Raw genomic sequence first — 27870 nt, 5'->3', positions numbered from 1 at the left:
ATCTCAAAAAAAAAAAGAAGTCAAAGGAGGCTGTCAGCAAGAACTGAGCTAACTCCTACCTTTCCCTAACCACAAGCTTGTGTTACCCAAAACCTATACCCCCCAACACAATACACAGAGAAAATATTATTCTTATTAGAATATTTATTGGGGAGAATCAAGATTCTCAACAAGAAGTGAATTATTGTGGTGGGAAATTTTCCTCCCTGGAAATGCTTTGGAAGCATTTTCTGTCCAGTTAGTAAAGGCACATCACTGAACACAGTGCTTTTAGCACTGGTCGGGATGGCTGGACACACCAGGCTGCCCTGATGCTGGCAAGTGGGGTTCGGATGTGGCACAGGCTTCCTGTGGGGCATGGATTGGGGATGCCTTTGACACAATATCTTCCCCTTAAATGCCTCAACTTTCTGGGGCTGTCTGTCCTTGTCTATGATCTGTCTAATCATTGTAGGATAATTCTGGCCAACAAAGATAGCTTCTTGGCTGTACGATTTTGTACATGTCAGTTTGCAGGAGGGAGCCATGTAGTTACAGGGATAGCCCTGTACAGGCGCTGCTCTGACCTGCACTTCTAGGTTGTGCTGAGCTTTCCCAAGCTCCACTGGGAAGACAAGGGGCTCTTGGGGACAGGTGATATCTATCCCATGCCTATGCCCCAGCTTCTCCTCTGGGAACTTCCCAGTGTCTTTCCTAATTTTCTGAGCTTCAGTAGTCCCAGTAAAGGCAGCTCTACTTTTAATTTGACCTCTATTCTGCAGATGACGACAGGGAGGTACCCTTTTCCCAGGAACTTTCTTGTTCTTCATCTGTTATGCTGGGATTATTAAACTGCTGCAAAAAGGTCTTCATCCATTTTCTGAAAAGGTTTTCAGGAGGAGGCTGTGTTTTCAAGGTTGGGGAAGATTTGCTCCCAAGCACCTCCTCTGATGTCTTGCTTTGAACAGGATGGCCCTTTCTCCTCGGTTGGGATGTCCCCAGTCCAGCATCCTGTCCACCAAGCTCTCCTCCTTTGGGTCTTGGCAGGCTCACTGTCTTTGTAGTGTTTGTGGGAAATTCTTTTTTTTTTTTTTTTTTTTTTTTTTTTTTTTTTTTTTTTTTTTTTTGAGGCAGAGTCTCACTCTGTCACCCAGGCTGGAGTGCAGTGGCGTGATCTCAGCTCACGGAAACCTCCACCTGCTGGGTTCAAGCAATTCTCCTGCCTCAGCTTCTGGAGTAGCTGGGACTACAGGCATGTGCCACCATGCCTGGCTAATTTTTTTCGTATTTTTAGTACAGAGGGGGTTTCACCATGCTGGCCAGGCCGGTCTCAAACTCCTGACCTCGTGATTCACACGCTTCAGCCTCTCAAAATGCTGGAATTACAGGCATGAGTCACTGCGCCCAGCCACTCATGGGAAATTCTTATCTGGACATTCTGTAAGACATGCTTAGGGACCGTGGGCTCCTGCTACTGTTCCTCACGTATCCCTGTGTCCTCCAAGTGGACATGCACCACCTGGAAAGTTGACATGTGCTCACTGTAGATGCCCTGAGCATGAGTCAGTAAGTCCTTGGAAACCAAGTTATCTAACGCAAGGGACATGTCAGTGAAATGGCTTTGAACTTGGCTATGCTCCCTCTGGGCCAATTTAAACTTTAACTCACTCAACATCTGATTTTAAGGTATGATGACATAGGATCTCGGGAAACTGATATTCTTGGTGGGAAACTTTCAGTTGTAGAAGTGCTTATTTATGTATTTATCACTGAGCAGCTTCCTGACTTGCTGGTTATCAAGTAGTTTTAGATGGTGTTTGAAGAGCACAGAGCTCCTCTGCCTTGAACATTTCTTTAGACCCATTGGTGACAGAAAATGTCTTTCTACTGCCCTGAAGCCTTTCTACATTATTACTGGAACTCTCTCTCGTAAGCCTTCACTTACAGCGAGCCCTAGCTTGCATTATTGTCAGCTTTTGGCTGCAGGTACTGGCTAGTACAGTCTGTTTCTGACTGACTTTGCCTATGATGCTGTGTGGTGGGGGCAGAAAAGTCTGTCTGCCATCCCCAACTGTCTGGACTTTCTGTAAGCTCATTGTCAGTATCAGAGAATTCTCTTCTCAGGGCTCCCTGCCTTTCTTTGTCGACAGGTGAGATGATGCAGTGAGGATGACCCAGGATGGGGAATGAGCTGCTTATTTCTAACTTTTCTCCCTGAAAATCTGTAGTGCTTCTTCTAAGGGGTGTGGAGGCCCCATCTTTGGAATCTGTCTCCGTAAGGTCATGGTCAGTATCAGAAAATTGTCTTCTCAGGGTCCTCTGCTTTCTTTGCCGACAGGTGAGGTGACAGGGTGAGGACAATCCAGGACCGGAACTGAGCTTGTTGTTCCCAACTTTTCTCCTTGAAAACCTTCTTCTAAGGGGGATTGGAGACCCCATTTTTGGCTACACCAGAAATGGAGGAGACTGAGGAGGGAAGGTCGAAATGGGAAAAGGAATTGGAAAGGTCCTCTTTCAAAGTTAAAGATTTCTATGGATTCATGGACTTTGCGGGGAAGGCCCCACAGAATCCTCATATGGAAAGATTTAATATGGGCTTCCAACATCTTTTGATTGTTGGAACTAAGGAATAAAATCTCCTGGGAAGTATCAACACGGTGGTCCTCACCCAGCAATGCTGCCATATTTCGATGTTTTATTTGGCTGTGGGATTCCTCAGCAAGAGACATTGTCTGCTTGACTGAATGCCATGAACTATGCACAGTCCCAGGCATTCGACCCTCATTGATTTCCTCAAATTTCTTGCTCAAATGTACTGTCAGGGCATTTTCAAGTTGTTTCTGACCTAGGCTCTCCCCTGAATGATTCCCTGACAGATGCATCATATGAGTGTCCAGGTCTCTCTCAGAGTTAGACTTCAGATCCTCATCTGAAGATTCTCTGGATCATGCAACAGATGATCTTTTGGGCCATTCTCCTGTCTGTATCCCCGATAATTCCCCCACATTCTCCAGGGAAAGCATATTTGAGCTCCTCTCGTGGAAGGTTCTAGGGATGCTTGATCCTAATTTCTTTAGAACATTGCAGCCCTGACTCTCAACCAAAGAGCTATGTAAGGGTCCATGATTGTTCTCTAACTCAAATATCTCCAAAATTTTTTTCTGAGGATGCAGCATTGACAGAGACTCATGGATTATGCGAGGCAGGCCCCAATTGCTCTGGATGAGTCTTTTTCGAAGTTGGTGCTCTGGTTTCTTCCTTAGCTCACAGCTGAATGGAAAATATCCAGGAATAATGGATATGGGAACATGGGCCTTAAAGGGCTGGCTGAACAATGCAAGACTGGGAGCTGGAGGACAAATGTCTTCCTGGGATTTTTTAACCACAGAGGGTAAACCCCACACACCTTCCTTCACTTTCTGCAACACATTCCACTCCAGATGGCTAATTTCAGATGGCATAAGAGACTGTGCCTCATTCTGGGGTCTATGAAAACACACTCCACAGATCCTAATCAGGAATAGAGGACTAGGTAGTAGGGCTGGGAGTGGAGATTGACGTTGAGCCCTGGACTGGACCTGAGTGTGATGTGGGGACTGACCTTGGGGTAGGGTTTGAGGCAAGGGTAGAAGTTGGGTACTAGGCAAGGATAGAGGTTGGGGAGGGGAAAGTACTGGAGATTCTTGGGATATAGATGTATTTGTAATGCCATTGAAGAATACAAACATGGAGTAATGACCATGTTGGACAAGAACAGTAGGGTGCAGAGACTCACTGTGCAGAAGTGGGAGACCCCAGAAGAGCTGCACATATTTTTGCTCTAAATGGTCCTCAACGCACTTAGAACATGGGGGCTGCTGGTGGATGTGCAGCTGTTCTAGTTTGTCTTTACTGGCCCAAAAAGGAAGTGAGGCTGCCAAGTCTTGCTTATCTGCAATTGAGGCTAACATTTTCCATGAAGAATTTAGTTGACAGTTTGGTCTACAGGGTTTTGGAAAAGATCCTGCTTTGTTTTCATTTTCTTTCCACATCAGGAAATCACCCCTTTTTTTGACTTGTCTCTCCAGGAGTTCCAGAATGTCATGGCTGAGAAATGATAGGTTAATAGGCTGTATGAGGTTGGCCACAGAGTGCCCCCCTATAGTGGCATCAGAATAGTGAAGGGTAAGAAGCTCTTGTACGAAATCAGATGGTGCAGTAGTGGAGGGAAACAAGTCCTTGCCATGAGGCTGCCAGCAGTAGAATTCTGAAGATGCAGGGCATGAATGGTCAATGCCTCTGATTGTTGGGGCATATTCTGTCCCACCAGAGCTACCTAGAGATAACGTCTCTGGAAAAGGCTTCAATATTGTGGGACTTGCTTTAGACTGAGTTGCAGTGCTGTCCTGCAGTGGTAAAGCAGTTGGGGTTGGTGGTTCATGATGACAAGCACATGAATCAGTTGGATTCATGGCCTGGGAAACATTTGGTAAGGGGTTCATATCTTGGGATAGGGTGGAGCCAAATGAAAAGATGGTGTTCAGAGACAAACTGGCCTCAGGATGAAGATTGGGCTCCACTCTCTGAATGTGATGTGGTGGGAGAAGGGGAGAGGGAAGCTGTTGGGGTGGGGAATGGTCCAAGAGGAACTTGGAATCCAGGGGAGAAACAGGCTGTGGTGGCAGAGGGTGCCTCAGAGGTGAGGGTGAAAATAAGTCAGCTAAGGGGGTGATCGGGTCATGTGAGAGAATTAAAGAGGATGGTAGAGAGGGCTTAGGCTGAGGAGACAATATTAGGTCTTCTGGAGGAATTGCTGAGGGGGCAGAAGACAGAGTGAACGATGACTCAGTCACAGAAGCTGCAGAAGCCAAAGGGGACACAGAGGGAGCAGCAGTTTTCAGGGACTCCCAAGACAGCAGTCGCTGGATATCAGCAGTTGCTCTGTTACACACCTGACAGACAGGATCTGGGCATAACAGTCGACGAAAGCGGATGGTATCATGATGCTGGTCCAGGGGACTGCAGGAAGCAGGAGGTCCAAAGCTGCAGCCAGAATCAGAACAAGGAAAGGAGGGTCTGTTAGCCTGGCAGGGGTGGAGCCCCCTGAATCCTGCTACCAGCTTCACATTGCCCCCCGCCCATGACCTCGCTATGTATTCTGTAGCCTCTCCCCAATGCATTCAATTCACATACCCATTCCTGTGGGGACCCACTTGCACAGCTACAGCAGGCTACGAGGAATCCCTGAAGTGAATAGAACATGCAAAAAGAAAAAAAAGGAGGGTGGGGGAACAGGACAGAAGGGGAACGATTAATCACCTTTTCAGAATAGAAAGCAGCTTCCTTTCCTCTTCTGCTTCCCTCTGGAAACTTTTCTGGTCTGGGAAAACAGTATGTTATATGCAATGAAGGTAGAGGCACAGGGCTCATACAGAAGTCACTCTGTGGAAGACCCTTGGGATTTTAAACTCTGATAGCCCCAAGAATCAGTACAAAAGGGCAAATAGTCATTGATAATATTCACAGGTTCAGTGGGCATCATTAGTAAAGTCCTTTCATATACATTACCCCACGTGATGCTCAAAACCACCATGTGAAACACAGACATCAGTGGTTACCTCCAGGAGGAATCCGAGCATTAAGGAAGTCAAAGTACTTATGCAAAGTGTGAGACAGAAACTCTGACTCCAAGCCAACCAGTAGTCCTTCCTCGATATCTAACTTGGCCACCTATTGGGCAATACTCATTACTCAGGTCCATCACTCCATCATGCCCATGAAGGGGCAGAGCAGGGCCTGTGAGCATTGTCTCAGGTCTGATTGCTTTCCCATGAGCCTGTCTTCTGAGGGCTCTGTTTTCTAAGACTGTCTAGTAACTGACTTCTAAGAAATCATGGGACTGACTCATCATGAAGGAGACAGGAAGAGTCACCCTTGAAGCTCAGATAGAGCAGCCTGGCATTACCTTTAAATGTCCCACCTTTCCTTCTCCTCCTGGCTCTCCTTGATGCTGAGAAAAAAGAAAGATAATGACAGGCTGGGACTCACTTCTCTCACTCCTCTAGGAAGCACATTCATTCATTATACAAGAATAACATGACTCTGTAATCAATAGAAAAGTGTTCCTGTTATCAATTTTTGAAGGTGATAAAATTTCTAATTTTTCCTTCTGTGAAAAACTCAAGAGGATTTTGTCTATGAGAGCCACACTTGATGTGCTCAGTTAGCAGTCCTCAAGGAGGGCACAGACCCAGAGGCCAACAGTCACATCTGTGCTCCCTCACAGGACAAGTGTCCCAGAGACAGAGCTCTGGCCCCAGCCTCTGCTCAGAGACTCTCAGCATTACTCCCCTGATCAGCCCAACACGAAGGAAAATTTGGTCAAGTGACAGGTGACATGGGAATGTGACTCATGATCAAACTTTAGGAGAAACTGTTCTCTTTCAGAGAGCCCACATTTTCTAAATAATCCCATCTGGGACCACAGAATTACAGTGTTTGGGATTTTATCCTGGAACTCTCCACCACAGCCAGACAGGTAGTCTATGAGCTACAGATGGAAACTTTAGTCCTCCTGAACCCCTAAGTCTGCCCAACCTCTTCCATAGAAGAGTGAAGTTCTATCCTCTCTTCAGACTTCCCATCTAAGACCTCTCTGAACCAACCAAACTTATTTAAAAATGTGGGAATAGGATTGGGAAACAACAACAGGGCATCTCTCTTGGGTGTTCACCCACAGTTCCTTACCTTTTGGATGTCATGATTTTTCCCACGGGTTGACAAACACAGCATCGATACCACATAGAAAAAGTACAGCATAAACAACCCCAACCCACTCAAGTAGATGCAGTTGTGGTCAATATCCATCCAAGCAAGGTGAGTCAGGGCTCAGCCCTGTGTCAGTATAGCTGTTTAGAAAACAGAGGATATTCTCCATGCTTTGAATAGCATGACTTCCGAAGGTAACTGAGTGTTGTGGGTGCCCAGTCTCAACGATAGGCCCAGGCCTGCATCACAGAGCATGGAAGAGTCACAGAGGGTTTCTGAGGGTGGGGGTAGCAACAAGAGAAAAGTGTGTCCACAGCCTTGCCTTTTACCAGCCCAGCTGACTCCACCCCTCCTGGGCCCTCTAGGTCCCTCTGTCCTACCCTGCCACTCCATTTCCCAACTCCATCCTTTCTTCATGTCATATACTTACCTTAGTGGAATTTTCCATTGGTTCTAACAGTAAACCAGGTATTATCTGAGTCCCCCTTTACTGTTTGGAGCCCTTAACTTGGATCCCACCAACTACACTGCCTTGAAAGCCTGAAATACTGCCTGGAATATTTGTTGTACCCAGGCTTTGCTACTCTCAGGATCACATATGTCCTCAAATCCGTCTTATCTACAGAATGTTTTTGCCTTACATTAACCCAGATATGAAACTTACATATCCTTTATACTTACTTCATTTTGTGAATGTTGAACATTACATATTTTGTTTCGAAGTCAACCTTTACTATTTCCAATCAGAGGGACTGTCTCAAATGATTAAAACTAATGTCATCAAGGAAAAGAAGCTCACTGCCCAATTTGGGTTTTTGAGAAAAGATTTTTATTGTAAATTAACCAACAAGGAGCTAGGAGTCCAGCTCAAATCTGTCCCGTGTGCTGGCTTTCATGCAGTCATTTTATTAGAAAAGGTCTAGTGGGTGGCCTCTGGGATTAGTAGGTGATCGATGGCAGGAAATAGGTCTGGGACATCCTCAGGCATGCACAGTTTTGTTTAACGCTACCTCATGGATCACATGTGCACATTTTGGGGGAGTTAGTTTGAAACATGGTAGAAATTTGATCTGTGACTTCAGCAAGCTTGTTCTGTGCCAACTCCAGTTGGCCTTATTAGTTTTAATCCATTTTAGCCAGTTTTTTAATCTCACAAGCAGAGACAATTTTGGCGTTTTAGCAAGCTGTTGTTGTTTAATCTGCTATCCTGTAAACTGATGATTTTTGTCAGTCATTGGTTTTTTAACTCTCTGGAACATTGTTTAATAATTCATTATTTAACATCTACAAAACTAAAACAAGTATAAAATAAATGTATATAATTAAAACTTCAAGGTTCTTGGGAGTGAATTTATAACACTCATTTTTCTGAAGTTAGTGACGCTTAAATTGTTCAAAGCCTTTTGGAACATGTTCTATACACAAACACACATACACATCGACCTAAAATGAAGAAGTTGAGGCAAAATTAATATAAATAGAAAATTCATTTGGGTCAAGCTTGAGGATCGCAACCTGGGAACACAGAGGCAAGTCACCCTAAACATAAACTGTAATTAGCAGCAGTTACAAATGGGTTTTTTAAGTCAAAAAAGGGGACAAGGAGTGGGCTAATACAAAGTTGTTATCAGGAATTCTCATTGGTTTACAGAAATGATTAGTGATTGGCTATACATTGTTAAGCTATAGGGGGCGGGTTATAGTGTCAAATGTGGCATTATTTGGTTAATGTCTAGCTACATGTGGCAATAGCAAGCAGCTTCAAGAGATGAATATGTAGCTCAAGGAGGAAGTAGGGCCATGTTTGCTGTCTCTTTTTAATGTCTCTCTAGGCCTGATAACTTAAAAGGACTCACATTCCTCAGATAAAAGTTCCTTTCTTTACAAACACACACACATACCCATCATGTGACAAATCAATCAGTATTTTCAAATCCAGAATCGATTATTTCCTCCTTTTATTTCAATCTCTTATTTGTCATTTGGACCCACATTTTCTAACTCTACCTCAAATACAGACAGTCCCAGCCCTCTACATCAATTTCATAACAAGTCTGTGACTCCCTTCAACCAGATATACGTTACAGTGTGCTAAGCTATTGTGATGTGCCCTGTGCTGTAGCTCGGTAGCTAAGGTAGTGCCCTTTCACACTGGCAGTCAGATTCGATTCCCTACTTAGAAAGTAAGTTCTTTCTGGTTAAATATCTACATGACCTTGTATAGTCTCTGCTCCTCCACGGGCTATCTTAAATTTTCCTTTCTCTGAGCACCTGGGAGGTTACTTTTGGTAAAGTTCAAAAGCCAGAAATATCAGCCATTTGGCCTGGCTAAAATAAGGTAATAAGAAATTTTAAATGACTTTATTAAAGAATACTGTGGTTAAAAGTCGGCTTACTTAAAAGTGGATATTTAAGCTCTAAAAGCCTGGGCTCCTTGGGAAAAACAGGAGGCACCAGAGACCCCTTTCATGGCCCTGTTCTTCCAAGGACTCCACCATAAAGCCAGTAAGCAATTAAGAAACTTAAAAACTGGCAAATGAAAAATCTTACAACTACTGTGGTAATCTTCTTCTCTCTGTCTGTCTGTGTAATTATACATGTGTTATGTGTAATGTTTATATAAAAGAGCCCTAATTAATTGGCTTAAGCAAAAACAAGCACTTAAATCAAACATTTTGAAAGCAAAATAAAAACTGTAATGCCTTTTAGTTCATGTGATTTTAGTAATCTTTGGGAAATAAAAACAGCTTTAAAGATTATTGATAAAATAAAGACATTTTGCCCTGGCACAGTGGCTCATGCCTGTACTCCCAGCACTTTGGGAGGCCGAGGCGGGTAGATCACAAGGTCAGGAGATGGAGACCATCCTGACTAACACGGTGAAACCCCATCTCTACTAAAAATACAAAAAATTAGCCAGGCATGGTGGCAGGCGCCTGTAGTCCCAGCTACTTGGGAGGCTGAGGAGGGAGAATGGTGTGAACCCAGGAGACGGAGTTTGCAATGAGCCGAGATCATGCCCCTGCACTCTAGCCTGGGCGACAGAGAGAGACTCCATCTCAAAAATAAATAAATAAATAAATAAATAAATAAATAAAAGACATTTTGTCTAAACTATGCAGGTTGGATATTAGGTTTGCTAAATGCTTTAAGGTCATAAGCTACTTTGACTTTTGAAAATTGTTCAATTTATTTTGGAGATGTTATATTCTAAATAAGGCCTGGGGATTTATGGAATTAACCATGCCCCTTAGCTATGCAAAGAAGGTTATAAAGAAAAGAGATTTAATATAAGAAAGGATGTCGTATGGAAAATTCTTGTCCTGAAGTAAAATGACTGGTTGTTTAAAAAGAGGGATATTTAGGGCAAGTCAGAAAGTCTAAATATGTTGTACATGGTCTGTGTAAGTCATGAAAGAATTTATGAAAAAGCATTTATGCCAGAAATGTTTAGGGCATGTCAGAAAGTCTAAATATGTTGTACATGGTCTGCGTAAGTCGTGAAAGAATTTATGCCAGAAACGTCGTACAATTTAAAGCTGATTAGGCCTCCTAAATGCTCCATAAAATGCCACTATGACTCTTAACTGGACAGCTTGCCTTGCATGTTTTACAGCTTGGTAAGGCCTGAGACACATGGAGTTAGATGTTGGAAAGAGTCAGGCCTTATCTGCATTTCTGTCTGGGTCCTAGGCTTCACACCTACTACGTAATTGAAATCCCTTACTCACCAAAGTTTTCACCAAAAGTAAAAGTTGCTAAGAGTTAACATTGTAATATGTAATTGAGACTGCTGAAAAAATAGGTTTAGATTCAGGGTGTGTAAGGAGAATGAAATGTGTTTTTTGTAAGAGATTATATGAAGGTATGAGAATGTAAATTTTTGCCTAGGTTAGAAGGTTAAAGGATTGTTTTAAATTAAATAAAGCTAAAGGTTTGAACAAGTTGTGGAAAGTTTATGAAAAATTGATTGTAAGAGATTCTATGTGTGAACAAATTGGCTAAAGTTAAAATGGCATTTTTCAGTTTTTTCCATAAATTGGACATTGGAAAAAAAAACACAATAGAATTTTCTTAGAACATTGTTCTGCTCTGAGAAAAAAAAAAAAAAAAAATTGTAAAGTGTTATAAAAGGCTTACAAAAATCCTACTTTATGGTCAAATTAGTTAAAACTGAATAGATGTTATTAAAAACTAGCTTTAACATTAAAAATACACTAATGAAAACATAAAATTTGGATTTTCTCTTTTAAAAAGGATTTTTGTGTAATATTAAAAGATGAAAGTTTTTTGTTTACCTTTTAAGTAAACTACAAAGGACAAAGCAGGGAAGGGAAGGAAAGAAGAGAGAATCAGTTAGCCCCATGCAATCTTCATTGGGTCTTGTTTGGGAAGCTGAGTCTCTTCTCTATCAGAATGACGCTTTTCCTTTGAAAAAAGTTTTCAGTTATCTTTTTGGCTAAATGAATGACTTATGGTAACCTAAGATTCTATTTTATAATAGCCAACGTTTTAAACCTGTGGTATTTAACAAACCTTTCAAAATCAAGCTCTAGACTATCATGCTAAATCAGTCAATACTAAAATTGTTTAAATATACAATTTGAATGAACTCCATGGTCTAAGTCAAATTACCTATGATAACCCATTAGTTATCAGTGCTATGTACCCAAATTGGAGAAACAACTGGTATTCAAGAGGACATAAGTCCATTGTTAAGCACGGACTCATGAAGAAACAGGACAGCTGCCTTGTCCTTCCTGAGTCCTTAAAGCTTTTGTTATTAAAGGCTCTGCATTCCATGACTCATCATGGAAGAGATAAAATAACCCAAATTGAATATATTGATGTGATGACTTGTAAATTGCAGAAATAGCTTAAAACCAATGTTTGGTTCCATATTCCTGGGAAGACAATCAAAGCTTCAGGTACATTTGGCTACTTGATGGGCCATATAAACATTTCTAAAGGGATTTCATTCAACTGTCATTTTCAATGCATGTTTTCTCGTTGTATAAAAGCCTTCCCATGCAAGAGGGCTGATGTTACAACAGTAGATTATTATGCTACAGTGTATTTTCACCAGGTAAAGAAAGCTTTTGATGGTTCACTGAGGACAATCCCTTCACAATCTAGAACTGAAGATGGGATATTCTGAGACTATCAGAGAAAGACTGTCCTTGACATCCACACTACAGCAAAACTGGAGCCTTGAACCTTGGGTTCATAATCTCACAGCTGAGAAGGGTTCCGCCACACTCCTGGAACTGTATATCCATTGGAACCCTTAAGGTAAAACCAACCAGGAAACTTTCTCCCCAGAAGAAGATGGCATCCCTGATGTGAACAGCTTTTCCCAAGATCACGGATCAAGACTTCTACAATCACGAGACTCTTGTCTTTGAATACTTTTTCTGTGTTTATGCCTCTATGAACAATAGAAATGAAAAAGAGGTCTATTATGTAAACTTACAGGGTATACTTTTATTTGTGAATGGTTTTGCAGCCAGCCTTATATGTGAATAAACTTGTACTTTAACAGATAGAAGATGAAGGCCCAATGTAGGTGAGAAAGTTTAGTGGTTCATACATTGCTTCATAATCAGTCAAAACTCCTTTTAACACACATCATGGATTAAAGAGAACATTGCCAGGAGGCCTTCACTCTTCTAGAAGGACATCATTTGTTAGTTTCTTTTTCTGTGACTTAGAATAAAAGAAACAGTAATTAGAAATGTCTCCCTCATAATAGGCTCTACAGCAAATTCTACTTTAAAGGCTATCATTACACAACAGACTTTAAATTCTCTCCTGAAAGTTATGCTAAATAATAGAACTGGATAAACAGAAAAGTGCCTGCGCAGCTGCTGACACTCGTGGCCTGTGGAGAAACACATCAAATTTAGATTATAAAAATTCAGTTTCAGGGGATTAATGAAAAATCCACTTGGTCACATGAGTAGACTCTTCAGCTAGGTCATTCTTTAATCTATTTAATTTTATGTCGTTTGGTTTATGGGGGCCCTGGGTAAGGGCCCATACTCCAAACTCTTGGTATTATCCTCCCAGTAGCCATAACAGTCTCCCTGGTGTGGTGTATTCTCTCAAAAGTTTTAAATGTTTGCATGCAGCCATCTCTAGAACACTAAATGTTCTCTCTTCAACTGGAATGGAAAAGGTGAAAGAAATGTGTGACTACGAGGACACCATAACCTATGAATAACATGCTGAGACCAGAAACCAAAGTGATGGTAACTGAGAGTGGCACTAAGGCCCTAAGTTTTGGTCACATTCTCACTTACGTGAGAACCTGGCCAAAGAGGGGGAAATTTTTTTAAAATAAAATTATGGGAGGCCATTATTTTGGACTGAGCTCATGCACTTGGCCCCAACAAACCAAACCAAATGAAAATGAAGTCACTCATGCTAAATGTGACATAATCAAACTAAGGCTTTTAAAAAAAAAACTGATCCTATGACAGACAGGGTTTTGCTTTTCTCCTATAAACAGGATGCTTCAGTGTAAGGCGGTACCCTCTACTCAGTCTTTATTCTCTCCTTGTAAAATCCACTGTTTTTCTCTTCCCCAGTGGTTTCAAAACCGTATAAGTACATTTACAATCGTGATAGTAACATCAATCTCTCAAAATTGAGAAAATGACCAAAAGGGGGGAATTTTTAAAGCAAACTAAATATGGCCTGAGAAGGACTCCACATTTCTATATTTGAGTCCTCGTAGATGAACTGTAACCTAGCTTAATAGTCAGAAAAATTGAAAACCTAGCCCAGTAGTATGCACCTGTAACAACAGCTGAGTGTTGGCCAATCCCAGCGGACATACTTCAACCACTCATAGCCTCCTGAACATTCAAACTGCATTCAAATAAGGCAAATGCCAAGCTATAACCAATCTCATTGTTTCTGTACCTCACTTCCAATTCCTGTGTGTCATTTTACCTTTTTTGTCTATAAATTTGTTCTAACCACAAGGCACCCCTGGAGTCTCTGTAAATCTGCTGTGATTCTGGAGGTTGCCAGATTCATGAATCATTCATTGCTCAATTAAATTCCTTTAAATTTAATTTGGCTGAAGTGTTTCTTTTATCAAAGTAGAGAGTTCATTTGGGTCAAGCTTGAGGATTGCAACCTGGGAACACAGATGCAAGTCGCCCTAAATATACACTCCAATTAGCAGCAGTTACAAGTGGGTTTTTAAAAGTCAAAAAAGGGGACAAGGGGTGGGCTGATACGAAGTTGTTATCAGGAATTCTCATTGGTTTACAGAAATGACATTGGTTAGTGATTGGCTATACATTGTTAAGCTATAGAGTGTGGGTTATAGTGTCAGGTGTGTCATTATTTGGTTAATGTATAGCTCCATGTGGCAATAACAAGCAGTTTCAAGAGATGAATAAATACCTCAAGGAGGAAGTAGGACCATGATTCCTGCCTCATTATAATGTCTCTCTAAGCCTGATCATTTAAGAGGACTCACGGTTCTCAGATAAAAGTTATTTTCTTTACAAACACACCCACACATCCATCCTGTGACAAATCAATCAGTATTTTCAAATCCAGAATCAATTAGTTCCTTCTTTTATTTCAATCCCTTATTTGTCATTTTGACCCCACATTTTCTAACTCTACCTCAAACACAGACAGCTCCAACCCTCTACATCAATTTGGTAACAAGTATGCAACTCCCTTAAACCAGGGATCGGTTACAGTGCCTTAAGTTATTGTGATCTAAGAAACCAAAATAGATGCCCTTTTATCAACTAAGACTAACCCTAAGGTTAAGGAAACAAAGTTACCTATGGGTAGAGGGTTCAGGGCCTGGATGGCATGGCAAATTTCTAACTTACTATAATTAAACTCCCTCTAACCAAACCAGTTATCAGCTCTGATTGGACAGAGGACCAGCCTTACAAACATTCTTCTCTGATAAGCTATTAATATTAGACTGCCAGTTTCTACCAGCTTATAGAGGCTGCACACAAACCACATTTGTGTCCTGTAGTTCACCTTATGATGTAAAGGGCCAAATTCTACCTCATTTTACTGCTAAACCCCATTCCAAAGTGAACATGGGATGTATGCTACGTATGTTCACTCATTATAGTGTGCCCGGCTCCCACATTAACATGTATAGCTTTTCCCCCAAACTTGTTGAATATGTATGAATATGAATATAAAACCCAACCTGTCCTTCCCCTATTCCAACAGAGAGCACCTTCAGTCCACACTGGATGCTTTCCCTTCCTGGCTTGCAAACTGATGAGAGCAATGAGGCTCTCCTTTCTACTATTTAGCCATCTTGGTGGTCTTTTGGATGATACTACTGATGCCATCAGTCTTTGGTAGCAGAGTGGGACCCAGGCATGTCAAAGCCTTAGAACAGAATGGGGTCTTAAGCAACCTCACCTGATTACACTGTGGGCCATGTAAATATGATCTTTTCCTGGGTGCCCTGGCATCCAAAAATACTTTAGAGCATCTGCTCTATATTCTATATAATCACTTCTGCAAATGTCCGAATACCAACTACCTGTCATACTTTATTCAGGCTCATCTTGTCAGGTTTAAATGATCCCAATATCCCCCATCCCTGGCCCATCTTCCTACACATTCTTTTCTAAACTCTTTATCATGACAGCTGTCCTCTGAACTGGCTCTTAGCTTCTCATGTCTTTCTTAAACTATGAAGCCCTTTATTTGACACCCATGGGCCACCACTGCTACTTGATCTCTTCTGAAGGGGTAAGACAGCCTTCAACTCAGGCCAGGTCTCCTTTCAATTATACAGGAGCAGGTAACCTGCCTTGAGGATAAAATCTGCCAAGAGATGCCCCTTCCTCTTCTCTTTGATATGCAGCCTCAGCCAAGTTTTCATCTAATAAATATTTGCTGCTGGAAACTAGGAGACACAAGCATCTGTAAGCCACGGGCTCTGCCCTTCACCTCCTGGTGCAGTTAGAGCAATTAGTTCTACACAGCTCAAGACTTATACAAACATACAGGAGAGGCATTTACAATCACCAAGCGATCTCTGGAACAGATCAGATACTGTGGGTCATAACTCCTCAGACACATCATGCTCCTTAGCAAAAAATCCCTGCACGTGCACCCTCTCCAATTTTCTGATACAAATTAATAATTATTTGAGAAGATGGTCAAAGAACAGCTTCTCTCTTTTAAAATGTCATTCATTGGCTAGATGTCTTTACAAACATATGTGTGCCCACCGTTGAAAGCTTCAAGAAGTTTCAGTAAAAAGGCTTTTCCCCAAATGCTAGTAAGATTCCCTTTCTGAACCTGGTAGAAGCTCCTTCAAAATTTAAAGGAACAAGAGACTAGAGATATATTTATTTTCTTTTTTTGTACCACCAACAGTAAATTCCATTGACATTGAGTGGCAGTGCTTCACACCACTTATCCTTTCTGCACTAGCACCAACTATAAATAATAAACTTTTCTACTTTATAAAGAATTCTACTTCCAGCCATCTGAGTACATTTTCACAACCTATGAGGTTAGCAGGTCAGGTATTGTGCCTGTTTTTGTTTTTTTCTCTTTTAATTTGTTTTTATTGTAACAGGCATTTAGATTTTCTCTGAATATTATGCCTGTTTTATCAATGAATGCAACCGAAGCTCAGAGAGGGTAAGTGACTTCTCTAGATCAGACAGCACGTAAATATTAGAGCTCTAATGAATAAATTCTCTACATTCTGTATGCTTCTACTTTAAACAATATTAACACATAATTTTGTAAAATTAAAAGTATCCCCTAATCCTAAAATTAAAGCAGTTGTATAGCTAAGAATATTCACTTTGCCCATTAAATGCTAACAAATTTGAGAAGTAATGAAAAGCTATTTTTGGTACTCTATCACCTCTTAGGTAACTTTTTCTTTCCACACTTAACATCGTTGTCTTTATAGGGTTTGTTGTTGTTGTTTTTTTTTTTCCCATCCTTGCTTTCAAGAACTATATTACATATGACTCCCAGTAATGTATAAAATTAAAGTTTAAAATGTCATCCCTCCCAGGAAAACATTTCACACATTCTGCATATATCTACCTCCAAGCCTTGTAATAAGCTCTTACCAGAGGATTTTAGGCAGCCTTTGGGGGGTGGCAGAGGTGGCTTCTAGTAGAGTGGGACTGTCTCACCACTACCCCATGACATCCTCCCAATTTACCTACATCGCCACCCAGAAGTCTGTTCTTGGATTTCACACTGCACTTGGTTATATTGTCTCCAAGAAGGAGTCTTTTCCAAAAACTCTACTACAGTAATATGCTGCCATTTGAGGATACTCAGTATACACGGCAATGAAGTTACATTTTGTCTAAGCTTGTTGCTCTCTGAGATTTTTGTAGTACAACCAACCATATTAGAATCTCTATGAAATGAGAGCTTTGGGGTCTAAATGCACTTTTCATCAAGTCTCTGGGTGCCTCACTTTGCCCCCTTGCCAACACTCTCAAACTTAGCCCTTGAAATCACCCAGAATGATGATGTGTAATAATTAACATTTAAGAGTAATGAACACCTAGCCGGGCGCGGTAGCTCACGCCTGTAATCCCAGCACTTTGGGAGGCCGAGGAGGGCAGATCACGAGGTCAGGAGATGGAGACCATCCTGGTTAACACAGTGAAACCGTGTCTCTACTAAAAATATAAAAAATTAGCCGGGCATGGTGGTGGGCTCCTGTAGTCCCAGCTACTCGGGAGGCTGAGGCAGGAGAATGGCTTGAACCCAGGAGGCGGAGGTTGCAGTGAGCTGAGATCACGCCAATGCACTCCAGCCTGGGCGACAGAGCGAGACTCCGACTCAAAAAAAAAAAAAAAAAGAAGTAATAAACACCTTATATTTTTGAGGTTCTATTCTTAGTAAGTCAGAAAAGGGTGTCGAAAGGGGAAAGGCAATCCACACAGAGAACATGAACAAATCTACAATATCTAGAAAAGTGCATGTCTGGTCAAACTAAAGCATAAGATATGTGCCTGAGCATGAGCCTAGCAAAAAAATCAGCTGAAAAAGTAGAAGGGGATCCAATTGTGAAAGACTTTAAATGACAAAGTAAGAAGCTTGACCTTTGTACTGAGGGCAGTGGGAAGCCAACTTTTCTATACCATAAGAACAGCACACTCAGCTCTGTGTTTTGGAAAGATGACTAGCAAATAGAAGCTGGTGAGAGTTCATGGGGAAACATACAAACTAATTACTGTATCACATAATACTCTTTCTCCAGGCAATGATATAAAACCAGATGAATTCTGGTTTATACAAAAATGTTAACTTATGGGCTTTTATTTCTCCACAATAGAAGAGTAGATCCAGCTTCTCACTTACTCTCCCTTGGATCTACCTTCTTAGTATTTACTCATTCTCAGCCCATGTCTCTGGTGGCCAAAGACGGCATCCAGCCAGGAGAAAGGAGAATCATTATCCTGGCATTCCCAAGTAAAGTCCCAACTTGGAGGGTCCAGGACCAGCTTAGGTTATAAGAATACTCCTGAAATAATCACTGGTAACCAGAAAGCACTAATGGTCTAGCTAAGTCAGGTTACTCAAAGCGTGATCTGTGGACCAGTCCCTGTCCACACATTTTGTGACTGTGTGTGACAAGATGAGTATAGAAATTGAGAGTGGCTAGAAATTTTACTGCAATTTGACAGGGCAATTCAATCTGATAATAAAAAATTGAGGCTAATATTCTGTATGTCTTTGTGTGTGTGTGTTTTTTTTTTTTTTTTTTTTTTTTTTTTGAGACAGAGTCTTGCTCTGTCACCCAGGCTGGAGTGCAGTGGCAGGATCTCGGCTCACTGGAAGCTCCGCCTCCTGGATTCACACCATTCTCCTGCCTCAACCTCCCAAGTGGCTGGGAGTACAGGCACCAGCCACGACGCCTGGCTAATTATTTGTATTTTTAGTAGAGATGTGTTAGCCAGGATGGTCTCAATCTCCTGACCTCATGATCCGCCCTCCTTGGCCTCCCAAAGTGCACAGACCACAGGCATCAGCCACCACGCCCAGTCTTGTGTATCATTTTCTTCATTGATTCATTTTTGTTGTATTTTACACAAGTATCAATCCACAGTGGATGCAGGGGTGGGGAGTCATTCACCATAGACAGTTTTAGAATCTGTGGTTTAATGTATATGCTCCACTGTGAAGCCTTGGTGTATGGTTAATTTTATGAGTTAACATGAGGGAAAGAAGAATTTGCCCCTTTTTTCTACCTTCCTGCCTGAGCTAGGGCATCAATCTTCTCCTGCCCTCAGACTGAGACTTATACCATGGGGCCCTTTGGTTCTCAGGCCATAGCTTATATATATCTTACTGGTTCTGTTTTTCTGGAGAACACTGACTAATACAGTAAGGATGCGTCAGGGTCCTGGAAGCACATGGGGAGAACGCTGGGGAAACCTTTCCCTCTGGCTATCAGAAAGGACTAAAACAAATGTCCACTAGAATCCTGGGGCCTAATTTGGAGAAGGAAAGGACTCTCCCAGCCTTATTTTCTCCCTCCTATTTTCTCATGCTTTCCTCCACAGTGACCCATCCTTAGTCCAAGTCTGGTAAAAATTTACTCTGCAAAAGCTTTGGCTATGGCCATTATAATAAGCTAAACATTACATGGCCATTCACCCACCTTCCCATTGGAACTATATTGCTGGAATCAAAGTATCCAAATGGCTCTCCTAAGCCATTAAGAGCAAAACAACTCTGAGCTAGACTAACACGAGGTAATTACTAAATGGAGTCAAATTCCTTTGCTATGTTCTTGGCACTGAGGTATGGAAACTCCAGAGTCCCATAAGACGTCTGAAGAAAAAAAAATGTTCAAGACAAATTTCAGAGATTGGAGTTTCTCATTAAAAGTACGTTTTAGGAAATTGTTTTGGGTTAACCTGCTAAAGCAGTTGTATGGGGAAGAAATGTGTGCAGCTCTTTGGAAACTTGAGGTTTTCATTTCTCTTTTGAAATAAAATGGAAACAATAAAAACACAATTAAAAATAAAATTTAAAAAAAAAACAGAATCTAAGAGTATTTTGTTTCTTTTTCTAATTAAAGCTCTGCAATTAAAGTTTCACTGGAGAGCAACCTGTGTTTTTAATCTCACTGTCCATGAAGGGCTAATACGGACAACAGGAGGTGAGATGTCTGCTACACTCTTGGAAGTGACCTTGGAGAACTTTCCAGTCTGACTGAGAAACCTCGTCTGCTTTCTCACTTTACAAATTGGAAACTGAGGCCAAGACAGGTTTAATTCTTTTCTCCTTAATTCATTGTTGCATGCAAATGTGCGCGTGTGTCTCTATGTGTGTTTTCTCTCAGGGACCTTGGAAACTGGATGTCTGCACAGTTTTAACATAATTTAGACACAGAATATGAGATTTCTTCTTTTCCAAGGCCCTAAATCACCTGCCAGGACCAAGACAAGGACTCAAAAAGCATCAAGTTTTATCTAGTGTTGCCTTGAAATACATAATTTTTGCCTAAGTGAACTTCACAAACAATTAAGATGGTATTGCTTTTTGTGAAAATCTAACTAAAATCTAGCTGAAAACGTATGCAAATCCAACTGAAACGTGACTTACATCACTCAAGATTCTCACACCTAGAAAGACGTAAGATCAGCTTGGGAAGGTAAGTTCACCTCATGTGCCAATTCTAATAATGGTGGCTATCTGGGCACATTTGAAGGATTCTGAGGGTCTGTTTGAAAAAAAAAAAAAATGCAGTGCTCTGTTAGTGACATCTGGTAGGAGAAGGGAGGAAAGAGGTCAGACTGATAATAAACTTGCTACATATTTGCCACCTTTGGCTTGGATATTAAGGAAACTACCCAAGATTATTTTTTCTGAGCCCTTTCCAACGCTTACTCAAGGTATTAAATACATCAATTTAAAAAAATTACATTCCAGTCATTTCTCAAATTTACATATGTAAGCAAAGTCAACCAAGAGCATTCAAACAAGGGTAGAAAAAGTACAGAGTGCAGGCTACATTGCTTCCCAAACACTTCCTTTTTTTTCATGTAATAACAAATTGCAAAACAGAATTTGCCTGCTGGAAGAGTGAGTGGAGAATACAAATATCCCCAGCATCCTGGCTTAGCTATTTCTTGGCCGTGCTGCCCAGCACCTGACACTGGGGCATCCTTAGAAATACTTTTGGGAGATTAGGCATGAAAATTATCTTTGTAAAGCAAAAGTTGCATTGGTCTCTTCCCACCCCTGGATTGCTGGAATGAGAACACAGGCAACCCTTTGGAGGGCACCAAGAGCAGAGTCTGCCCTGTTGACACAGATATTTCTGAGAATCCATCTAAAATTGTCGTTATTTAAAAAATCATTCAGCCAGGCACGATGGCTTGCACCAGCACTTTGAGAGTCCGAGGTGGGTGGATCACTTGAGGTCAGGAGTTCGAGACTAGCCTCTGCAACACGGTAAAACCTTGTCTCTACTAAAAATACAAAAATTAGCCAGGTGTGGTGGCATGTGCCTGTAGTCCTAGCTGCTTGGGAGGCTGAGGTGGGAGGATCATTTAAGTCCAGGAGACGGAGGTTGCAGTGAGCTGAGATCATACCACTGCATTCATTCCAGCCTGGTCAACAGAGCTAAACCCTGTCTCAAAAAATTAATTAATTAAATTAAATTTTAAAATCACCCAATGGCTGGTTTTCAATGATTCTTTCCTGTAATATTTAAGATTTTGAGAGGGGCGCCCATGATTATTTTTACAGCTCGATTAGGTTCCTTTCCTTCATTTGAACCTGAGCTCTTCTTTCCAACAAGACATAGTGTGATATACACTGAAGATACAAAGGGAAATAGGAGATAGTCTGTGCTTTCAAGGAGTTCAAGCCTAATTAATTAATGGCCAAAGAATATATAGAAACATATCTTAGTCCAATATCAGCAAATATTTTCTGTAAAGGGTCAGATAGTCAAAGCTGTCAGTGCTGTGGGTCATCAGACTCTGTGGCAACTACTTAGCTCTGATGCTGTAGCATAAAAGCAGCCACAGCCAATCCTTTAAACAAATGGCATGGCTAATTTCTAATAAAAATGTATTTACAGAGAAATTCTGCTAGCCAGATTTGAACTACTGTTTACTGTCCCCTGACTTAAGACTCTACTTGGTGAATCATAGAACTTGAGCATCTCTCAGGGGAAGAGGTTAAAAAATGGGCAGATCAGTTTTTGGTTAGTGTGGTGGCTTGAATAATGACATATTTATCCATAGGTGGTGATTTTTTAATTTATTGAAATCCCAAAGAAGATCTATGACATCTCTGGTGAATCTGTGAGAAAATAACGTAGTTACATTTCCTAATAGAATGGTTTTATTCATTTAAAAACTATTTTTAATACAAGATTTGCTATGTCACCAATTGATTCAATGAGGCACAACTGCCAAACTTGAAAGTAATGTAGAAATCCACAGGGCACAGTGGGGAACACCCTAAAGGGAAATAAGAAAAATCATCATGGAAAGCATACAGTGGAAATATGCCCCCATCATGCAGAGAAAATTTCAAATTATCATGGAATAATCTGGAAAAACCACTCTCACCCCAAAACCTCAGCAGGGACTCTCCCCATTCATCTCCCTTCCAACAACTAGGAATTTGCTGAGCAATGGGACAAATAAAGCAGTCTGGAGAATGTAGTGGAAGATAAGAAAGCACTATTTTAATATTAGCTGTACTGATATTCTAATGAAATCCTTACCTTACAAAAATAACTTGCTCCTGAAAAGTGAATTTCAGATGTCGGTTGAAACACAAAGGCTTATTGCATAGTGAGGTGCAGAAGTCCTTCTGCTGACCACCTGGTCATGGACAGAGGCCTGGGACCAGTGACGCCCTGTGTCCTGCGTGTGTTAGTTCATTCTGGGTCACAGCCATGAAGTGTCACCAGTATCCACTACTGTGAAGTCAGCTGTGCGCTCTGTTTTCCACTCGCTTCCATGGCTTCTGCCTCCTGCCATAAAACCAGTGAGTGTCGTGGTGCAGGAAAATCCTGCAGCCTGCTGAGCTGAGAGGAGGCCACAGCCCCAGAGAGCTATGCAGCAGGCACTGAGACACCCCCACCCCACCTGGTCCTGTCCCCGCGTGGAGCCCCCATGATTAGTAGTCCATACGGATCATGTAGACCCATCCAACACACTCCTGAACATTGGCTGTGGCCTATGGCTCACTGACACCCTGCCTTATATAACCTCCCCCTTCCTTATATCAGATGTTGAGTGATCAGGTCTGTGGCCCTGCCTCATTAAAGGCTTGTGATTACCCGTGAAAAGAAGGAAGAAAAAGGAGAGGAGAGGAGAGGAGAGGAGAGGAGAGGAGAGGAGAGGAGAGGAGGAAAGCAGGAAGGCAGGAAGGCAGGAAGGCAGGAAGGCAGGAAGGCAGGAAGGGAGGAAGGGAGGAAGGGAGGAAGAAAGTATAGGAGAGAGGAAGGAAGGAAGGGAGGGAGAGAGGGAGGGAGGGGAGGGGAGGGGAGCGGAGGGGAGGGGAGGGGAGGGGAGCGGAGGGGAGGGGAGTGGAGGGGAGAAGGAAGAAAGGAAGGAAATGCAAAGACTTTGTGTAGACAGTGCCACCAGCTCAGCTTATATAACAAAGCAGCTCACATCCCAAAGTTCATCACACTTTTCCTCATCATATGATTAAATGTCATAGTATCCTGGAGATTAGAGAGACAAGCGCTCTGTTTTACTGTGAAACCTAATTCCGGACAGATTCAGTGACAGTCAATGGCAGAATCATTGCCAACATTCACAAAATGATACTCATTTCTGGCCACCAACTAACTTCACTTCCATATCACAGATGTGCCTGCTCTAACCCAAGTATGTGTGTGTGTGTATGTGTGTGTGTATGTGTATATATATCCTTAATATCCTTAATATTTGGAGCTCATGAAAATAACCCAAAGATGTCAGCTGACAAATTTAGTATATCTTTTACCCGACATTAGGTATTTATATTTTCAAAGGGGATTTTTTAAAGACCAAAGAGTCTTTCAAGGCCTGAATAATGATTTTGTAATGGCAAAACTTCAAACATCGTGAGCAATAAAATAACTTAATTGAACAAGGGAAGTGGGCTCTTCTGCAACTAACCCTGGCTATTAGTTTCCCAGACACTTCAGAAACAGTTTTTTTTCAATCAAGTCAGTAATGGGTAACCAGCTGTCCATCCACCATATTAATTTCTCACCATTTTCACACAAATTGTATAGCATAGCTAGCTATCCAATGGATTTGGTTAACTAAGTTCTTTTTTTTTTTTTTTTTTTTTTTTTGAGACAGAATCTTGCTCTGTCACCCAGGCTGGAGTACAGTGGTGAAATCACAGCTCACTGCAGCCTCAAACTCCCTGACTCAAGTGATCCTCCTGCCTCAGCCTCACAAGTAGCTGTCACTACAGGCACATGCCACCATATCCAACTAATTTTTGTTGTTGGTTTTGTTTGTTTGTTTGTTTGTTTTAAATGTAGAGACAGGTTTCGCTGTGTTTCCCAGGCTGGTTTTGAACTCCTCAGCTCAAGCAATCCACCTGCTTCTGCCTCCCAAAGGGCTGAGATTACAGGCATGATTCATAGTGCCCAGAAAACTAAGTTTCTTTCTAAGTGTGTTTATATAAAACCTCACTCTCAAGAATCTGAAATAGAACAGGCAGCACACATTTCTTGGTTCCCCACCCTACTTACTGTATAGTATGAAATGCTGGGAACTCTAAGGAATGTAAGCTATGGTTCCTGTCCTAAAGAAGCTGGCGTGGTCAACACAAAAATAAACAATAGAGCAAATTATCATTTGGCCAATGTAATTCCCACGAAAATGTAACAGCACACGTACCAAAACCACTCCAAGTTTTACTGGTTTCTCTCTGCATTTAAGATAAAGGCAGGCCGGGTACGGTGGCTCACGCCTGTAATCCCAGTACTTTGGGAGGCCGAGGCGGGCAGATCACGAGGTCAGGAGATCTAGACCATCCTGGCTAACACAGTGAAACTCTGTCTCTACTAAAAATACAAAAAAGTAGGCCAGGCGCGGTGGCTCACGCCTGTAATCCCAGCACTTTGGGAGGCCGAGACGGGCAGACCACAAGGTCAGGAGATGGAGACCATCCTGGCTAACACAGTGAAACCCGATCTCTACTAAAAATACACAAAAAAAAAACTAGCCGGGCGAGGTGGCGGGCGCCTGTAGTCCCAGCTACACGGGAGGCTGAGGCAGGAGAATGGCGTGAACCCGGGAGGCGGAGTTTGCAGTGAGCTGAGATGGCGCCACTGCACTCCAGCCTGGGCGACAGAGCGAGACTCCGTCTCACAAACAACAACAACAACAAAAAGATAAAGACAAAGCTTCCTAAAAGGGCCTGTGAGAACCTGTGTGCTCTGGGAAACAGTCTTTCTTCTGCACATAGGTCCACTTGCTCTCTCTGCTCCAGACACACTGTCTTAAGGTTCCCAGTCTGACTGTGCTCCCTTCCACCCCAGGTCTTTGAGCAGACTGTTTCCTGGGCCTGGAAGGCTCTGCGCGCCCCGTTTCCCTAGACCATTTCTTTTCATCAGCAGCACTCACCCCACACTCTATATACTTCCACTGTCCCCAGTGCGTGTCCTTCTTGGCACTATTTCACTGCAGTAAATCTTTCATTCATTATATAATTAGTTTATATTTATTTCTATTCAGGCTGAAGTTAACCCAAGAAAAGAAAAAGAAAAAAAGAAAATGTTAAGAAAAAATACGCATCTCTCCAATTATATGCTTAGCATATAAACAAATGGACCCATGAATGAATGAATACCTGGAGTTACATAAATAAACCCATAACGTTTTCATTTTTATTTATTTATTTTATTATTATTATTATTATTATTTTTGAGAAGGAGGCTTTCTCTGTCGCCCAGGCTGGAGTGCAGTGGTGCAATCTCGGCTCACTGCAAGCTCTGCCTCCTGGGTTCACGCCATTCTCCTGCCTCAGCCTCCCGAGTAGCTGGGACTACAGGCGCCCACCACCACGCCCGGCTAATTTTTTGTATTTTTAATAGAGACTGGGTTTCACTGTGTTAGCCAGTATGGTCTCTATCTCCTGACCTCGTGATCCGCCTGCCTTGGCCTCCCAAAGTGCTGGGATTACTGGCATGAGCCACCGCGCCCGGCCCATTTTTATTTCAATAGCTTTTATTTCAGTAGGGGTACAGGTGTTTTTAGTTACATGGATAAGTTTTTTAGTGGTGATTTCTAAGATTTTGGTGCACCCATCCCCAAAGCAGTGTACACAGTACCTAATATGTAGTATTTTATCCCTCACCCTTTTCCAACCCTTCCTCTCTGAGTCCCCAAAGTCCATTACCTCATTCTGATACCTTTGAATCCTCATAGCTTAGCTCCCACTTATAAGGGAGAATATATGATACTGTGTTTTCCATTCCTGAATTGCTTAACTTAGAATAATGGCCTCCAGCTCCATTTAAGATGCTGCAAAAAATATTATTTCGTTCCTTCTCAGGGCTAAGTAATATTCTATGGTGTGTATATACTATATTTTTTTTTTACCCATTCATTGCTTGATAGGCCCTTAGATTGGTTCCATATCATTGCAATTGCAAATTGTGCTACTATAAACATATGTGTACATGTGTCTTTTTCATATGACTTTTTTCCTTTGAATTAACCCATATCTTTTTATCTGATAGTAATCATTCAATATAGTTATTAAGCCTAAAGTTTGCTCAGCAAATATCTCTGAAATTCCCACTGTATACTCTGCTAGGCACTGGAATATAAAGATGAAGGCATTGTCCCTACGCATGCTGCCTACTGAGAGACACAGACAACAAAACAAATAATGACAATACACCCTGCATTCTAGACAAGAGAAATCCAAAGTGTCAGGAGACAGAGGCAAGAATTAACTCCTCCTGGAGGAGCTGCAGAAGACTTCCTTTTATTTTATTTTCAGTTTTATTTATTTTTTGTTTTCCATTTCTTATTTTTGATTCGGTGGGTACATGTGCCGCTTTATTATATGGGTATATTACTTGATGCTGAGGTGTAGGGTATAAATGATTCCATCACCCAGAGAGTGAACATAGTACCCAACAGGAAGTTCTTCAGCCCCTTCCCCATCCCTTCCACCCTCCTTCTGGAGTCCCCAGTGTCTGTTGTTCTCATCTGCGTCCCATTGTGTCCATGAGTACCCAATGTTCGGCTCCCTCTTACAGGTAAGAATCTGCAGCATTTGGATTTCTGTTTCTGTGTTAATTCATTTAGGATAATAGCCTCCAGCTGCATCCACATTGCTGAAAAGAACTTGATTTTGTTCTTTTTATGGCTGCATAGTATTCCATGGTGTATATGTCCCACTTTTTTTTTTTTTTTTTTTTTTTTTTGAGACAGAGTCTTACTCTGTCACCCAGGCTGGAGTGCAGTGGCATGATCTCTCACCAACACCTCTGCCCCCCGGGTTCAAGTGATTCTCCTGCCTCAGCCTGCCGAGTAGCTGGGTCAACAGGTGTGCACCACCATGCCCAGCTAATTTTCGTATTTTTAGTAGAGACGGGGTTTCACTATGTTGGCCAGGCTGGTCTCGGACTCCTGACCTCATGATCCGCCCGCCTTGACTTCCCAAAGTGCTGGGATTATAACCGTGATTTGTTTATCCAGTCCACCACTGATGGACACCCAGGTTGATTCCATGTTTTTGTTACTATGAATCGTGCTGCAATGAATATATGAGTGCATGTGTCTTTTTAGTAGAATGATTTATTTTCCTCTGGGTATATATTCAGTAATGGGATTGCTGGGTCAAACGATAGCTCTACTTTTAGTTCTTTGACAAATCTCCAAATTGATTCCACAGTGGCTTAACTATTAGGTTGGTGCAAAAGCAACTGAGGTTTTTGCCATTGCAGTAAAACTGCAGTTACTTTTGCACTAACCTATAATTTATATTCCCACCAACAGTGTATAAGCGTTCCCTTTTCCCCACAGCCTTGACAGCATCTGTTGTGTTTTTACTTTTTACTAATAGCCATTCTGCCTGATGTGAGATGGTATCTCATTCTAGTTTTTATTTGAATCTCTCTGATGATTAGTGATGCTGAGCATT

The 27870-nt window shown here is 41.8% G+C and overlaps 2 long non-coding RNA genes and 1 pseudogene across 6 annotated transcripts in view; 1 reads left to right on the top strand and 2 right to left on the bottom strand.

Moving 5' to 3' along the window:
* The window catches only part of LOC126936860 (uncharacterized), a 78300-nt gene extending 57953 nt beyond the window's left edge, over positions 1–20347 (top strand). For 2 of the 4 annotated variants that reach the window (XR_007719596.1, XR_007719595.1), the window contains exon 7: positions 19814–20347. This is a non-coding gene — a long non-coding RNA (uncharacterized LOC126936860). Of the gene's footprint in view, positions 1–11862; positions 13916–15532; positions 15610–19813 lie in introns of those variants that run through there. The other 2 variants (XR_007719598.1, XR_007719597.1) reach the window with 2 other exon arrangements.
* Positions 61–6947, bottom strand: LOC126936859 (spermatogenesis-associated protein 31D1-like; annotated as a pseudogene). The gene is made up of 6 exons (XR_007719594.1): positions 6692–6947; positions 5923–5961; positions 5278–5346; positions 1830–5001; positions 1379–1794; positions 61–1031 (listed from the first exon to the last, which is right to left on the bottom strand). The product of XR_007719594.1 is annotated as a spermatogenesis-associated protein 31D1-like (transcript).
* LOC126936861 (uncharacterized) lies at positions 12343–22639 on the bottom strand. The gene is made up of 3 exons (XR_007719599.1): positions 22481–22639; positions 20341–20458; positions 12343–12432 (listed from the first exon to the last, which is right to left on the bottom strand). It is a non-coding gene; the product is annotated as an uncharacterized LOC126936861 (long non-coding RNA).
* Positions 22640–27870: the final 5231 nt, after the last annotated feature.

Source organism: Macaca thibetana, chromosome 15 (assembly GCF_024542745.1).
Source record: "Macaca thibetana thibetana isolate TM-01 chromosome 15, ASM2454274v1, whole genome shotgun sequence".
NCBI lineage: Eukaryota > Metazoa > Chordata > Mammalia > Primates > Cercopithecidae > Macaca > Macaca thibetana.
Note: the sequence above shows the minus strand (reverse complement) of the source record. Positions and strands in the feature narration are given on the sequence as shown.